This window comes from Marmota flaviventris, chromosome 8, assembly GCF_047511675.1.
Source record: "Marmota flaviventris isolate mMarFla1 chromosome 8, mMarFla1.hap1, whole genome shotgun sequence".
Lineage (NCBI taxonomy): Eukaryota > Metazoa > Chordata > Mammalia > Rodentia > Sciuridae > Marmota > Marmota flaviventris.
The window spans coordinates 2,713,768-2,731,478 of NC_092505.1; the positions used below are offsets into that span (position 1 = coordinate 2,713,768).

The 17,711-nt window shown below is 48.4% G+C and overlaps 1 long non-coding RNA gene across 1 annotated transcript; it reads left to right on the plus strand.

Annotated features, from left to right (window-relative positions):
• The first annotated feature begins 8,883 nt into the window (after positions 1-8,883).
• On the plus strand, positions 8,884-11,279 carry LOC139706688 (uncharacterized). Its single transcript, XR_011708274.1, has 3 exons — positions 8,884-8,948; positions 10,454-10,610; positions 11,212-11,279. It is a non-coding gene; the product is annotated as an uncharacterized lncRNA (long non-coding RNA).
• The last annotated feature ends 6,432 nt before the right edge of the window (positions 11,280-17,711 follow it).

Here is a 17,711-nt window from a genome sequence, read left to right on the forward strand (position 1 = left end):
GAAGGGTCTGGATGTTGGCAGGCTGAAGTTCTTCTGTGTGGATGGATGGACTGAAGGCCTCAGCTCCTTGCTGAGTGTTGGCTAGAGTTCCCCTGATTTCTGGCCATGTGGATCTTGCCATAGGCAGCTCACCCATGGCAGCTGGGGTGTCAAAACTTCTGCTTGGAAGACAGAACTTACAATCTTATGTAATCGTGAAAATGGTGACATCCCATCCCCTTGGCAGAACAGAAGCAAGTTGAAGTCCTGCCCACACTCAAGGGGAGAGGGGATCTTTGGAGACGATCTCAGGCCTGCCCACAGGAGGCAGGAATAGTGTTATCCTTGGAGTCCTGGATGCTCAGTGGCTTTGCCACTTGCCTTGTGGTTTAAACGGGGTGAACCACTTCTGGGAACCAGTTCCCTCTATCTTCCAGCAGGACAACAGTGGATCTCTCTTGGAGTGCAGAAGAGGAAACCAGCACCTCCTGCATCGTAAGGCCTCTGAGCTGAGAAGAATGAAGAGCAGTGGGGCTCTGAGGACCCTCAGTTCTCCATTCCCAAGCCTCACATTTTCTCAAGAAAGCAATTCCAACAATGAAGTCCTAAAGAGATCAGGGTAGGGCTGCTGTCCCCACCACTCGCTTCCCCCACAAAGATCCCAGCAAAATGCAGCAGAGAAATGCCAGCCACAGCCCAATTTGAGGCTTTCCAATGTTAAAAAAAATAATAATTTTGACCAAAAAAAGGAGAAGAACCATATTGTCATATAGCTATGCCCTGGCATGTGGCAAATATGCTTTTGAATTTGTTAATTGAATAGGGAACTGGTAAGATGTTAGAAGCAGTTCAAAGGAGAATATGAAGAACATACACATTTAATGTTTAGGTATATTTAAATGAGCTTTAAATTGTGCAAAATTGTGCTTTTGAGTGGAACAGTTTGGGGGACTCAAGGTTGTCCCTCCACTACACAGAATGCATTAGCTTGTACACAGACAAAAATCATTTCCAGTGGTGTGCAGTGGTGCACACTTGTAATCCCAGCAGTTCAGGAGGCTGAGGAGGGAGGATTGTGAGTTCAAAGCCAGCCCAAGCAACATAGCAAGGCCCTAAGCAAATCAGCAAGACCCTGTCTCTGAAATATAAAAAGGGATGGGGATATGGCTCAGAGTTTAACCCCTGGGTTCAATCTCTAGTACCAAAGGAAAAAAAAAAGTCATTTCTATTATCATTTCTCATCTAAAACTCAAACTTGAAAATCGTCCAAAGGCAATAAAAAACTAGCCTGGGGTAACCCAGAAGGGAGAGCTAGACAGAATGTGTAGTTTCCCAGTGGGGTTAGTTATTTTTTTACTTTTGCTGATTCCAAGTCTCTTTACACCAGGAGTGTCCATTTCATAGGGCTGCTGTCACCAAGTACTGCAAACTGAGTGGCTTAAATAACAGACAAAACATGTTTTCTCTTACAGTGCAAGAGGCCAGAAGTCCAGTCTCAAGATGTGCCACATTCCCTAGAGACTGTGAGGCAGAATTTGGCATTACCTAGCTTCTGGTAGCTTGTTGACCATCTCTGATGTCCCTTTGTTTGTAGAAGTATCACCACAATCTTACCCTGTGCAGTCACACAGTCCTCTCCCTGCACCTGTGTCTGTGTGTCCCATAAATATGTATCAATTTTTGTCATGTTGGATTAGAGCCCAACCTAAAACCTCATTTTAACTTGGTAAATTTAAAAATCTACAAGTGAGGACACATTCTCAGGTACCACGGATTAGGACATCAACCTATGAATTTGGGGGGGGACATAATTTGTGAAATTGTGATTCATAGTAAAAAATATACACTTTGATCTTTGTCTTTGGTGACTGGCACCGAACTCCTTAAAATCCTTGCTATTTCCTGAGCAATAGGGGTGTTGGTAACATCTTTTGTCTTAATATTTGTCCTTTGACCCTTGTTCAGTCCAGAGTGCCTAATCCCTGGGAGTTTCCAGAGTGACAGGATCATCTTTTGTCCCAGTGAGGTGGTTCCTGGTGGGCTCCTGGATGGGGGCTGGCCACAACCCAAGTTGTACCCTTCATAAAAGTGGGTAAACATGAGGACAGTGTTTCTGTGAGTCTTTCAGAGTTCTGTGAGTCTTGCTAACAAACGGTCAAACCTGGTCTGGGGCAGGTGGGTGGGGTATGGGGGAAACTCCAGTTCACAGAAGGTCAGTCAGAAGCACAGATCCCAATCAACTTGAGACTGGTGTCGGAGGAGGGGTTGTCTCAGGGACTGAGCCCTTGACTTATAGGATCTGATACTGTCTCCAGGTGGACAGTGTCAAAACCAAGCTAAGTTGTCCACCAGGGATCTGCTGTCTGAGAAGAGTCCACTTGCAAGGTCATGGAAGTGCTCTGCTTCCAGCATGTGTGGTAGGACAAACAGTGGCTGTGTGCTGCTCTTTCTCCTCGGGACATGTCACCCACCATCAGGAAACCCCAACCTGCAAACCTGTCCAGGCAGAGCTGTTGGGAGGCTGGGACCTGAGCGCTGACTGCTGCATCAGTGGCACCAAGACCCTGCTCTGTGAGGTTCTCATCCCGTCCCTTCACTATTGATGGGTCAGCAGGATCCCATCACCTGTTTCATGGCTGGACACCACACAGCCATAATTGATCACACCTGTCCACATCAAAGGTCCACCATACATTGAGCTCCAACCCTGGCACCACAGTGACACTTCTTACTCATGGGCATGCCTTCCCATCTTGGTGGGTTACATAAAATCTGTTCATCACTTAAAAGTGTGCAGAAAGTCCACCCTGGCGAGAGTCCTGTGGTGGCCACTAGTCTCAGGGCCTACCTACCTGGAATTTTAACCAGTCACACAGACAACACATGGCTCTGCTTCTATAGTCCCTGTGTTTCCTTGATGACATGAGGCTTTGGACAGCTTTCCAGGCCCTTGTCCCACTGTTGTCCTGGAACATCTGCGCTGATGCTGGAAACTTCTCTGGGTCTCCCATACCTTGCTGGCCTCAACCCCAGATCACACCCACCATGGCTGTCCAAACCTCCCCTAGAGGACAGACTCCGGAACTGGGCTGTGACATTCTGATGCTTGGTGGAGAAAGTGAGGCAGGAGTGGAGATTTATTTGGGGCCAGACAGGGCAGGTCTCCCCAGGCCACTGCCAAGGGCCCCCTCTGCTTTCTAGAAAGCAGCAACCTTGGGAAACAGGCCGTAGCTTCAATTTCTTTTAAGACTGGGCCCATTTCTAAATTAGATCTATAGTCAAGGAGATTGTGGATGATGTTTTTCTCATGGAAATCACAGCTCACAGGGCCACCAAGACTTTGCTCTGTTTCCCGCCACCAGTGTCAGGGTGGTCAAAGTCACCCTCTGCTTGCAGCCTGCAGCCTGGTGGGCCGGCTCACTGGTCTGAGAAACAGAATCAGTAAGTAGTCGAGCTTCTGTCTGTGTTTGCTATGAATTCTGATCCATTTTAACCATTCCTCAGAGCCCCAGGCTTAGGTTCCTGTTGGAGCAGGTGCCAAAAGGTCCTTCTTTTCAAGGTTGACCAAAATTCCATGGTACAGATGGCCACCTGGTACTTGTCCTCTTCTGTCGATGGACGCTTGGGCGGGTCCTTCTGTGTGCTGCTGTAAACAGGCTGTTATGATCATGATGTGCAGGTACCTCTTGCAGACCCTGCTCTCAGTGCTTGGGGCATAGTCCTAGGAGGGGCTGCGGGTCACGAGGAGAAGCCCCTTGCTCTCTGTGAGGCCACCCCTTCTGCCTTCCCATCAGCCCTGCAGGAGAGCTCTGCTCTCTCCAGTCTCACCAACGCTTCCCATTTTCTGGCTTTCTGGTTGTAGCTGTGCTAATGGGTATGGGTGGTATCATGATTTTTAAGGTCCCTTTGTTACCAAATCTCTCTAATGCCCTCTCTCTCCCCTCTCATCTTCTCAAATGTGCAAGAAGTTTAACTTGTGTAAAGGAACTAAGAAGACTGAATGTAGATTCCACAGAGCCTTTGGGGTGGGTCCGCTCACACCAGTCCAAACTCTCCTGGCCAGAGGCTGAGAGGTGTCCCTTCACAGGAGCCTTTGAGCTGATGAAAGCACGTGACACTAGACGCTAACTCAAGTGGCTTTTCTAAAAGGTTATCAACCTATGAAAACGAAGCCTATTCCATGTTATTCTGTGATGACCTGAACTACATGTTTTGTGAAAAATAACTATTTCCCAAAAGAAAAAAGGGGAAAAGAATGAAAAGGGAGTTACTGTTTTATGTTTTTGGGAATCTCCTTTACGTCTGACTGGACCAAAGAACACTAGAGTGCTTTTGTCTGTCTCTGAATTCAGTGACTTGTAACGTTTCTTTTGTGGGTTTTTTTTTTTTTTTTGGGGGGGGAGGGTGTTCCAGGGATTGAACCCAGGGATGCTTTACCACTGAGCCACAACCCCCATCTCTTTTTATTTTTTCTGAGATGGTCTTGTTAAATTGCTGAGGCTGGCCTGGAACTTGTAATCCTCCTGCTTCAGCCTCCGGAATACTGGGTTTATAGGCATGTGATATTGCGCCCAACATGAAAGGTTGTGTGAAGAAAATTTGAACTTGCGGAGGTTTATACTTGGAGAACAGAGGGGCTTTCCTGCAGCCTTTGCAGGTAACGTGGTACTTAGCTAAGCTGGACACATGGACCTTCTTACAGGACTGTTGGTGTGGATGCAGGTTCCACATCAATGAACTGTTGCTCTCTTAGACCGAAAGCCATTGTTCTTCCTGGCACATCTAATGGGTCACTACCCACAAGTGATTTTGTAACATGACCTTTTGGGAAATATTAATTCACTGAGTTATGTGGCTCTTCCAAATGTTGGTCCATTTCTCCAAACAAAATTTAAAAATCACAGTTGATAATATTACTTTCAGAGGCTGGGGCTGGGGTTCAGCGGTATCACACTTGCCTGGCATTGTGAAGCACTGGGTTCAATTCTCAGCACCACGTAAAATAAAATAAAAGGTCTATCAACAACTCAAAAAAATGAAATAAAATAAAAATAAATAAATAAAAATATTACTTTCAGCCTCATCAGACAAGTCAGTAAGTGCTGGGCATGCTGGCACATATCTGTGCTACTAGGGAGGCTGAGGCAGGAGGGTTGCAGGTTTTTTTAAGGCAAGTTCTCAAAAAAACAGAAAGCACTGGGGGTATAGCTCAGTGGTAGAGCACCCCTGGATTCAATCCTTAGTGTACACACACACTGACACAGACACAGAAAAAAAATCAGTTAGTATTGGAACATGGTCAAGTTTATAATGACAAACATAAGCTCTCCAGAATTCTAACTTCAGCTTGAAAGCATTGATTCTATCCCTCATGGCAAATGACATCATGGTTGAAGTGACAAGCCTGCTTTGCTCAATTAAAAAAATTTTTTTCTCATCACATTGTCCAGGCTGGCCCCAGACTCTTGGACTCAAGCAACATTCTGGCTTCAGCCTCCTGGAAACCTAGGATTACAGTCAAAAATGGGCTCCTGGACAGACAGTGGACTGTGCCTGAGCCCAGTGTGCTTTCTGTTTCCAGGAAGGTAACAGACCACAGCAGGAGCAAGCTCATTGAGAAAACACTGTGAAAGTCACCAGTGCACCCACCAGGCACTGTCTCTGCTACATAAGGACAGGTGCCTATGACAGTGTTAAGGCAAGATAGCAATAAATCACCGAGTCGATCTTAAAACAGGAGACAAATTTATTCACCAGTTGGCGGTCCAGATCCATCAGCTGGTGGGCTAAGAGGGAGGCTGCAAGTCTACATCCTTTGACCCCCTCCTGTTGAGTACACCTTTTATAGTCCAAAACCATATTAAAGCACAAGTGGCTGTTGCTGATTCAAAAGCACAAATGTCATGAGATCTAAAATCATAAGCAGAAAAGAGAGTGGGCCAAAACGTCCCTAGTTGTGTGTAAGTTACAGAATGGTTACTAACATGTAGACACTCAGAGATTGGATACATTGTCCAAGAGAAGCAGAAACCAAAGAGAGAACACTTCCACATTGTATAAGGATCGCCATTTTCTGTTGCCAACCTTGCTGTGCCAAGCAACTGTTGGTGGGCACAGAGGTGGGCTTTCCATGGCAGAAGCATTTCTTACATGACGTGGAGTCTCGGGGAAAAATGGAGTTGGTTTGGTCCTTGTCCATATAGCCTGGCTATTGGCATCAGATTCACCATCTGAGGTTGGGAGCCATTTTACCTAGAGGTTCCAAAGTTTGGATTCTGAGGCAAAACTGCATGACTTCCAAATTCCCATAAGACGTGTGCCTGCTAAAGGATCGACCCCTCCCAGCTTAGGCTCCTAAGCAGTTTACGAGATTCCTCCTGCGGGCTATGGAGCTGCTCTGTGAGTGCCACAGGCTGCTGCTCTCCTCCCAGGGACGGCCTTGTCGGTTTGCCTCCTGTTACCGACAGTAAATCTCTTGCGTAGGATTCCGGTGTGTGGTGTGGTCCTTGGACTTTGTGAGGACTCTGGGAGTGTCCTTTCACTGCCCTGTAACAATAGTTGGTTATGGGTGTCAACAAGGCTAGCCGTGGTGCCCAATTAAATGGTGAAAGGTAGATGAGACGTTTCTGTGAAGGAGCAGTTTTAGATAAGACTAACATTTTATATTTTGAACTTTAAAAATTCAATTATTTTATTTTTTGGTACAGGAGATTGAATCAGGGATACCTTACCACTGAGATACACCTTCAGCCATTTGTTTGTTTGTTTTGAGACGGGGTCTTGCTAAGTTTTCTAGGCTGGCCTTAAACTTAAGATCTTCCTGCCCAGCCACCCAAGTAGCTGGCTTACTTACAGCTGGGCACCACCATGCCCAGCAAGGCTGACACTTTGATAAGGAGATCTGAGTGAAGGAGATGACCCTCCACAACGTTGAGGGGTCTCTTTCATATGTTAAGGCCTCAGAGAAGAGCCCCAGGGCCCAGTAAGGAAGGGCTCCTGCCTCGCGACTGCCCTGGGTCTCCCGCTGCAACCTCACATCTTGCTAGAATTCCCGCCTGCAGCTTGCCCTGTGTCCAAACTTGGAAAATGATGCTTCAGAACATTTAGAACTAGAGGAAACCAGGGACTTCCCCACTCTGGCACAGGGATGGGGAAGGCTCCATGAAGCCTCTTTTGCTGACTGAAGAAAGGTCTTCCAAAAAAGTGTGATTGGCTAGTTCCCTCCCTGAACTCCCAGCAAAGGAGGCTAGGAGGTGCACACCAGTTTGTCCTGTGCTGGTCATCTCCCTGGGGACACACAGGTCCTCCTCCTGCAGGAGAGCACCTTTGTTCTAGCACAGTCTCACCTCCCCTTCCTACTTGTTGCTACCTCCTCTCCCAGAGGAACGCTGTCTCAGGCTGCTGTCCTTCAGACCCACTGATTTCTCTAAAAAAGCATTGCCCTCTAAAACGGCCTCCAGGCCCCCCTTTCCCAACTCCATGAAGAGGGTGCTTGGTCTTCACCCCTGGCCCTCCTTTGAGCTTACTACTCAGTGAGGCTCCTGTGCACAGGTGAACGTGCAGAAATCCTTCCTGCTGCTGACAGTCTGTGTCCATCTGATTCAGCACACTTTAGTTTCCAAAACTGCACAGGGCAAGTCTGAACCTCCCTACAAAACTGCAGACGTGCCAGTCCCCAATTCCTTAAAATCCGTCTCTCTCCATAGATAGAGACAGACATAGAGCTGCAGCCATCTGTCCTGGTGGTTCCGTCTCTCTGCAGAATCCAGGGCCCAGTGCTCTCTCTGCGGGGCCCTTGGGTGATAAGCAGCACAGGCTTCACAGGTCTGTTGCACATTCTCCCTGGACCTCTGGATGGTCAAGGCCACCATAGGAAGACCCTGGAAGGCCCATGGTCCTGGCTGGCCACTCTCCCTCAGACTTTCTTGAAGGATGGTGCAGCTGAGGACCAGCCACAGAAGGATGCTTTCAGATTCCCATTTCCTCTCCTCTCTGGCCACAGCAGTGTCACCGGGACCATGGCTCTTCTGCCAGCACAGAGCCCCAGGTGCAGACACCCTTAGCTGGAGGAGCTCAGGCTCCTCTCAGCCTGGGCCATCAGTGGGGAGAATGGAGCGGAGAGGGAGGGACGAAGGGAGGGGAGGAAGAGTGACCGCCTGGCTGAAGGCCCTGCCCACCTCCTTGCCCAGAGCTGACCTTTCCAGGGGCTCAGACTGCCGTGGCACATCTGGGGAGGCTGAGGGTAAACACCCTGAGGGGAGAGGGAGGTGACTGGCCCACCACCTTCCTGGGCCCAGCATGGCACAGTCTGCCCAAAAGGGAGCATCAAACTGAAAAAAGGGTTTTTACTTCTTGCCTGTCCTCCTCATGATGCTGAAATGAGCATCTGCCACTGGATGTCCTGAGACATCAAAGAACACAGTTTCTGCATCTGCAACATATTTCCAATGACAGTAACAAAGAAAGACCTCAGCGCAAGGTGGCCCTCCTCCGTGGCTGGGCGAGCGCCTCTCCCCTGCCTCCGCGTTGGGGCAGCTCTCTTCTCAGGCTGTTTCCATGTACCTTGCACACCTGCAAATAAAGGCACCTCTGTCAATGTGCAAGTATCAGTCAGCATCAGTGGAAGATTAGTGATCAGCATTGTTAAACGGGAAGAGAACAAGCTCATGCAGTTCCAAGCCCGGGAGGACCCTTGCCCGGTCCTTCTACAGGAGGACACTATTGGACAAACTGGAGGCTGGCTCCAGGCCCTGCTGGCCTCCTCCTGCCCAGGGCTCTTCACACTCAGAAAGATCTCTCTTTTCCTTCTTCCCTTCTAGGTCTCCCTGGGCCCCTGTTAGAAAAGGGATATAAACAAGGGACAGACCAATGGGGGTGTGGTGACACGTGTCTCTTCTATGTAGGAGGAGGAACTCAGGGATGAGTGAACTCCAAGAGGCTGCAGAACTGAGCCTAGATACCTCCTTCAGGTAAAGGAAGGGAGGCTGTGGGAGGCGGGAAGGGGGAGGTGGCCAGGTAAACCTAGGTAGCACTCCTTCTGCAGATCTCAGTCTCCTGTGATGTAGTCATCTTTCAGAGAGAGAGAGAGAGAGAGAGAGAGAGAGAGAGAGAGTCCACTCTTACAAATGATGATTTCTTTGATGAATGTGCATTTCCCTTACAAAATACCCTGTGCTCCCTTTTCAGAACTGCTTTAATGTCTGCTGGTTTTCAAAATAATCAGCTTATACCCACGAGGCACATTTGGATGATATATTCTGATGTCCTGCAAATGGGTGTCTCTTTCACTTTTTTTTTTTTCTTCCTGGTACCAGGCATTGAACCCAGGGGTGCCTAACCACTGAGCCACATCCCCAGCCCTTTTTATTTTGAGACAGGGTCTTGGTAAGTTGCTGAGGCTGGTCTCAAACTTGCATTCCTCCTGCCTAAGCTTCCTGAGCTGCTGGGATTGCAGGGGTGCACTACCATGTCTGGCTTTCTTCACTACTTTCAATTCAAATAAGAAATCTTAGTTGGCCATGGTGGCACACACCTGTAATCCCAGTGGCTTGGGAGGCTGAGGCAGGGGGACCATGAGTTCAAAGCCAGCCTCAGCAAAAGCAAGGTGCTAAGCAACTCAGTGAGATCCTGTCTGTAAATAAAACACAAAATAGGGCTGGGGTTGTGGCTCAGTGGTAGAGTGCTTGCCTAGCATTTGTGAGGCACTGAGTTTGATTCTCAGCACCACATATAAATAAATGAAGGTCCTTGGGCTGGGGATGTGGCTCAAGTGGTAGCGCGCTCGCCTGGCATGCGTGTGGCCCGGGTTCGATCCTCAGCACCACATACAAACAAAGATGTTGTGTCCGCCGAAAACTAAAAAATAAATATTAAAAAAAAATTCTCTCTCTCTCTCTCTCTGTCTCTCACTCTCTCTTTAAAAAAAAAAATAAATGAAGGTCCATCAGATACAACTAATAAATTATTAATAAATAAATAAAGGTATTATGTCCATCCACAACTAGAAAAATATTTTTAAAAGATGTGTACTTTTTTAACAGCTAGATGGAAATAGTGTGTAATTAACTTCGTGTTGGCTAAGGTTATGTAAAAGTTATCAAAGTCCCTTAAGAACCTTACTCAGATTCTCCCACAGGCCTTCTCTATACTATCTTTTCCCAGGACCAAAGGGTTTGCTAAACAATAAACAACTTCTGTCTTATTTGGAGACAACTCTTTGGACCATCAGTGATCCTGTATTGCCAAAGAGTTCTGTAACTCATGTTTGTTTTGTGGGTTTTTTTGTTTGTTTGTTTGTTTTTGTTTTGGCAATGATGGGGGTGTTTAATGATTTAAAAAATTGGGGCAACTTTGAGCAGCTAGCTAGGCAAGGTTGACACTGTGTGGGGCCAGGCTCTGATACTTATGGGGGAAGCTGCTGCCCAGTTAAAAGACTGCTAATGGGTTTTCAAAGTTGTTTTCCTTTTTGTTTCAGCTAAGGCTCTTTGGAAAACTTACAAGGACTAAATTCTATGCTCAAGGAATGTGCCCACCGACTCTGTGTGAACATGTGACTCTGACCTTGAACTGAAAGTGCTCAGGAATGTGTCTGCCTGGACATGTGACAGTGCATCTTCCCTCTGTGAATATGTGTAAGCCTCCCCACTAAAATCCCGGGCTGTCTTTGTGTGGTGAGAACACTGCTTTGCAAATCAACTCCAGTGTGCGTCTTGCTTGAGACAAGTAATAAACCTCTGCTGATGCATCTCCTGGACCAGCCGAGCTGCTTTGCGCTCACTGAGATGGGCTCACAGCATCCAGCCATGGAGCTGCTACTGAGTAATTTGGGGTCCTTTTTTTTTTCAATTTCAGCGAGATGCATGTTGCCTTTCTTCATGTTTGTCGTCTCAGAATAGTCAGGGTTCCTCGCCATCCAGGAGACCTGGAGTTCCCTGCTCCCGGCTTGCCCGGTTCATGGTGTGGACCAACAGACACCCCATCTCTGGTGCAGGAGCAGGCAGGCTTCCCTCCCAGGTTTCAAAGTAGACTTATTACTTGTCTCTAGAAAATTCCCTTTGTATGATAACAGAAAACTCAGGGGTTTCAAAGGAGCCAACAAGAATTTGTTCTCAAGTATAACTTCCCTCCATGTTGTTAATGATTTTTGATAATTTGTTACAGAACGGATGTCAATGCTTTTCCTTCTACATGGCCCATACTGCGCATCTCACAGTCATGTCTGTGTTTTAATAGGCTTGGCTTCCTACATTTATTGGATTCTCCTGCTGGCACGCAAACTCCCTCGACCCACAGAGCCGAGCGTCAGCAGGACCAGGGTGAGGGTTAACCCGCCTCCTCAAAGCCCCTTCCATTCCCTGCTCACCTGCCTCTGGGACCAACGAGTTATAAGTAAAACCTTACTATTTATCATTTATGAGACTGGAAGCGTTACACAAATGGAATTCTAGAAATGAATTGTCAGTGACTGGACAACATATTTTTGATGTATTGCACATTTATTTCCTGCATCACCAGTCTTCCCAGATGGGATCCCACTTTTTACACTAGGTCAGATCTTCCACAGAGCATCTCATCGTTGAAAGTTGTATCTTCATCTTGCATAGCTGTGCTTCCCCTGGGTTCTAGTGTATTTTTTGTCTCCCTGTCGACAGGACCTCACAGTATGATGCAACAATTTTAGGGCTGCTGTGTAAAACTTGATCTGGTGTTCAGGCAGCAGCCTTCTCTAAGAAATAAAAAGTGCTTCAAAGACACTGTTCAAAGCTATGGTGATGTCATGTGTTAGGCAAGGCCAGGCATTTTTTTTTAACATTTTATTTTAGAAATTTTCACAAGCATGGTGGTAGAAAGAAGGGCAGGATATGAGACTCCACATGCTCAGCATTCAGCTATAAATTAGGGACGAGGCTCAGAGATAGGGTATATGTTCAGCATGCGTGAGGCCCTGGGTTCTATCACCAGCACACATGCACAAATGATAGCATGTGTCAATCTTATATCTATTCCTCACCCACCCTTTTTGTCGTGTTGCTGGAGTGCATATCAGGGCCTCACATGTGCAGGGAGCACCTGACCACTGAGCACACCCCAGTGCCCTGCCTTGGGTATTTTATTTAATTTTTTTTTTTACTTGTTCTTTTTAGTAAACCTTAGGTATTTTTTTAATTGTTATTTTTTAGTTGTAGCTGGACACAATATCTTTTATTTATTTTATGTAGTGCTGAGGATCAAACCCAGTGCCTCAAACATGCAAGGTGGGCGCTCTACCACTAAGCTACAGCCCCAGTCCAAACCTCAGGTATTTTAAAGCAAACCCCAGACATCATGTTATTTTACTGAAGTAGGGACACCTATTATTAATTCAATTTGGGGAGAAAATAGGCACTGAAAAATTAAGAATTTCACTTGAAATGATACAGAGTCTATAGGAAAACTAGATGTCAAAGTGAATTTCTTTCCATCCAATACGGTGCTCGTATAAGACACCCCCCACCCCGGGCTGGAGATATGCTTAGTGATAGAGCACTCAGCTAGCACATCTGAGGCCCTGGGTTCTGTCCCCAGCAATGTAAAACAAAGAAAAAGAAAGAAGACATCTCTAAAAAATATTTTACTTAGTTACCTGTTTTTTGTTGTTGTTGTTTATTTTGATGATACTGGGGATTGATCCCAGGAACGTTCAGCCACTGAGCTTCATCCCTAGCCCTTTTTATTTTTTTATTTTGAGACAGTCTTGCAAAGTTGCTGAAGGTCTTGCTAAGTTGCCCAGACTGCCCTCAATCTTGCCATCCTCCTGCCTCGGGTTCCTAAATGGCCTGGATCACAAGCATGTACCACCATGCCCAGCTACTTCATTACCATTTTAGAACTTAGTTATGCAGTTACGTGTATAAACATGTCACATACTACAACAATTCAAACACATTAATTACACAGATTTATTTGCTTTAGTCATGAGTGTTCAAGTAGATTGGGAGTTTGATGCTGGGTACAGGGACTTCTGACTCATGACAGTGGCAAGGAAACTGAGCCTAGGAGCAGGACATGCAGGCCCAGCTTTGGTTGGGGGCTTAGCTCCAGGAGAGGGAGATGGCACCAAGAGGGAGATCAGGCTGCTCTGGGAACCATGCAAAGGTGAGATCTCATTGAGTTGTCCGGTGGGCCTGGTCATTTTCCAGATCATGAGTGGTATTTTTTTTCCCAAGAAATCTCTACAGTGACAAACCTGCATTTTCCTGCTCTATTGGGCTTTAGCAGAGCAAGGTTTCTTCTGCCCATGACAACCATGAAGGCCCACGCCAAGCTGATACCTTGAGCCGACACTCTAAGCTGACTTCTGAAACTGCTGTCCATCCGTCCATCCAGACCCTCTGCTTTGACAACTCTGTGGAACTGGTTTGTTAGAATTCTTTTCTGACCACCTACAGTGACTCTGACTCTGAAGTCACATGTCCCTCTGCCTGGGCTCTTGGCTCTGCAGCCTGTACCCTGCCTTAACCTTTCTTTGTATTCCTGTGACAGACATCTCTGTGTGAAGTGTGCTGTGTGACTCGGTGTTATAGATAGGAGAGATGGAGACTATCTGCCCACCTTATGACGGTCGGGTGACTCACAAGTATCTGGTGAACTGACCACTAAAGGTGATGCAGCCTGCGAATCCATTGTTATCCAATCCATTCCGACACTGTGGAGAGGTGTTTGGTCCATGTTGACAGCACGGTCTGCTCACAGCAGCAGATACATTCAAGGGGAAGCAGGGGTCATCTCCAGAGCGAGAGACTCAGTTCAGAGGTTCTCAGCTCTTCTTTTAAAGGAAACCATGGAAGGTATATAGGAATGATATCAGTCTGGTGATCCCAGGCCGACTTGGGGTGGTCTGGTCAGTGTCAGGATCCTCAGATGGATATGGTTTTCATTATCTGATCAATAGATAGTGCTGGAAAACCCCCTAAATTATAGGTTTCTCAAGATAATGTTTCTCTTTGCTTAATCTCTTTATGGGCGTTAAATAATAGTGCACAGGTAGATTTACAAATCTCCCTGAAATTTGGGAGTACAGGCCTAGAGACTGGCGTAGGGGTAGCAGGCCTGGAAAAGTCTGAGAGACTTCTGAATCAGTCTTGTTCTTCCCTTAAGTCTCTTTTCTACCTATTTTTATTCCTCCTATCCTATCTCACCTTTAAAGAATGAATAGGAAACTGAGCCCCAAGTTACATCCACCTATAGGAATGTTCTTTAAAAGCCACACACGAGGAGACGTGAGGCCTGAGTGCCTGCCCCGCTGGCCAGCTGGGATCCTGAAAGTACTCCTGGTTGTTCTTTTAGCAGTTGCGTGGGGCCCCCGTGGCGTCTGGTGGTACGACTTTCAGTGAACATGTCCCCTCCCCATAAAAGCACTGTAGCTTCCTGGGGGTTTCTCCTGGCCCTTGTTTGAGGGTTGGAGACATGGCCAGGCAGACAGGTCAGCATGAGAGGCCTTCTCAGAGTGTGGCTCTCTGCGTGGCTCAGAGGAGAGGAGGCAGAAAGGGAGGGTGTCTTTGGTCCCTTGCACTGTCCTGGGGAGCTGTTGAATAACAAAATATTTGTCCACTTTTGTTCCTGCAAGGGAGCCCCGAAGTTCCTGGACTCCCTGAGTGTCTTGTTACAGGGTGGACCCATGCTTTCAGGATGGGGGTGGTCACATTAGAAAGAGCATGAGCCCCGTGTTATCATGTGAGCTCCCAGGAGGAGGGCTGTAGGTGGAATTCAGTCAGGTGCCCAGGGAGTCTGTCAGCTGAAGCGGTCCTAGGCGGTCCCAGAGAGGAGGACCTCAACCCAGGATGATGGGTCCCTGATGCAGGTGATGGAGGAGAATTTCAGCACGTGTCGGATATTAAAGCAAGGAGTACATGTCCAGGGGGAACCTGGCCACCACGAGAGGGACACGCTTGGGTTCCCGGCTTTTCTTCTAAAGGCAGCTTGGTGAGGGCTGGGCATGGGCTGGGCATGGGTGATCCCAGGATGGCTGGTGGTGGTCTGGCAGTTCTCAGGGTCCTCAGGTGATGGTTAGATAACCTGGGGAAGCACCACGTTGTAGGTTTCGTATCTCCCTTTGCTCAATCCATTTTAAAAATATAGGTGTTAAGCCAGTGACTAGGAGGCTGAGACAGGAGGATCGTGAGTTCAAAGCCAGCCTCAGCAACTTAGCAAGGCCCTAAGCAACTCAGCAAGACCCTGTCTCTAAATAAAATATGAAAAAGAGCTGGGGATGTGGCTCAGTGGTTAAGTGCCTCTGGGTTCAATCCCTAGTATCCCCCTCCAAAAAAAAAAAGTATTAGTGGGTTAATGAGCAGCGCACAGGGCAAATTTCATAAGTGGGTAAATTTCCAATAACTTTAAGATTGTTAGTGAAGATTTTTAGATTTCCCAGAAATTCCAGACTGGCCTGGGAGTGGAGGGATGGGGAACTCAGTGGGAGGTTTTAGGTGGAGGTGTCTGTCCTCTCCTCCCCATTCTACCTGTCTCTTTATATCTGTTCGTTCTACTTCAAGTCACCCATCCTGCCTAGAAGTGGACCCCAAACCGCAGCTCGTACATGAGCTTCCTTGTTGGTCACCTTCCTGGGTTACCTGGTCCCTCTCAGTCCTGCCACCACCCCAGGAGCCATCCCAGCATCCAAGGACCTGGGCTCCTCTCCCCTCAACCACTCAGGCTAGGCAGGGTCCCAAGGCACCCTTCTCAGGGACACGGAGGGTTTTCTGAGCTGCCTGCTCCGGTGCTGCTTCCTGTCACCAGGCTTATTGACTCACTAGTTCAGACGGTTGTGTCAGGTTTCATTATTGAGCAACACAACATTGTTGAAGTTCAGCTACACAAGTTCTCAGGTTCAGGAAACCCTACCCAAGAGAGGCCCAGGGCACCTCCTAGAAGCCAGGACTCTGGCACCTTCCCTGCCTCCCTGTCCCACCAGGGGAGGGAAGAGAACTTCTGCAAAGTCCCCTATCCACTGAGGGATCAGGGATTGCCAAAGGAGAAGCACAGTGGCCTCCAGGCCTCTCTGCAACATCACTGACCCGAGACAACTGAACTCACTGCAGGAAGAAAGGCTGGAGTCTGTCACACCCCTGGACCGCCTCGGCCACACACCATTGTCCCCGCTCTCTGTCCTACTGTGACTCCTGCAGAGGCCACTGCCTGTTCCAACAGACTTTGTCCCAGGCCATGGTGTGCTCTCCAGACCCACTGAGTCCCCCAAACCATTTGCTCCTCTTCACACCCCCTGTCAAGAAAGGGTGTGTCCATTTCCAGGTCACACTGGGGATGTGGGTGATCACACTCCTGTAACTCCCCCTCACTGTGACTTTTCCCTTCTGCGCATTAACAAGTTTGTCTTTTCTTCTATTCAACAAATTGTCCATTCATTCCAGCTAAACTTCAGAGGGTGGAGGAGAAATTTCCTCCCTCCCCTATAGAGGTAAATAGGTAAAAACAGAGAACGCAATAAATGAGCATACATTCAGTGTCCCCAGAGGCAACTACTGTCCTCTGGAAGGTGTTCTTTCCATGCTTTCAAGGAACACCAGCCATTCCGAGGCTGGCTTTGCTTCCCACAGGGAGGACCCAAGGCGGGCGTTCCTCATGGCTGTGCCTGACCTTCTGCCTCTGCCCGCGCTCTGAGGGGCCACCTGCACAGGCCGAAACGGAGCCTCCCTCCTTTCCTGGCTCCCACTGGGTCTGGCCAAGTGGAGTCAGAATTCAGAGGGTAAGAGGAGGGTGAGGCAGGGGCCATGGTGGGCTTCCCGTGGCCGCAGTAGCCCTCTGCTCATAGCCCCAGCTTCCCCCGTTCCCCTGCTGCCCCTGCTGAGGGACACTGCCACATCCCTCAGCCTTAGTCTGGAGACAGTGCCTGCAAGAGTGCCCTCAGGTTGCCTGTTCTACACGTGCATTCTGTACCTCACTGGCCCCTGACCTGAGCCGGGGTGGGGACAAGCAGCAGAAGGCAGTCTGCGCCAGGGAAGAGGAGGCCCAGTTTCCTTGGGAGCTGCCTGTCACCTGCTCAGCACTAGGGTTTGACTTGGAGCTGTCCCAGGTGGTTCCAGCCAGACCAACTCCAGGTGAAAGGGGACAGGAACCTGCAAAGGTCACCAAGGTCAAGCTCCCTCAACAGGGCAGGCTGGGCCATCCATGCTATGGGCCCTCTGTGTGTCATCTGCCAAGAGTCTCTTCTCCCATCATGGAATGTATTGCCCCGTGAGCAGAGGTGACAGCAAAGCTGGAGAAGGGCTAGCGGCTCCTCGATGTCCTGGTCTTGCCTGAGCCACATCTCAGCCTCTCAGTTCATCTGGTTATCTATCCCATGACGGCAACACAACCAAGAAACGCCAGGAGTGGGGCCGGGTGCAGTCCAGCGGTAGAGCGCGTGTCCAGCATGAGCAAGGGCCTGGGTTCCATCCCCAGCACTGCACAGAGTCAAAGGGTTCCTTCGGCTTCACAGGCTGCCGTGAAGGGCATCTCGAGGTGTGACCAGCTGCACCTGTTCCTGAATCTTGTCATTGCCAGAAATGGAGGTTCCTGGCACTGCCGGCAACAGAATGCGCCTGGGATCCACAAAGCCCCACCTCCACAGGTCCTCCCTTTTCGTGCCATCTTCCCCACCAGCTTCACCCCTGTGCACTGTGACATGCCAGACCTGACCCTGCACCTTCACGCTCTTTGTCCACAGATGATTACTGAGATTGGAATTGTTTGTCCCC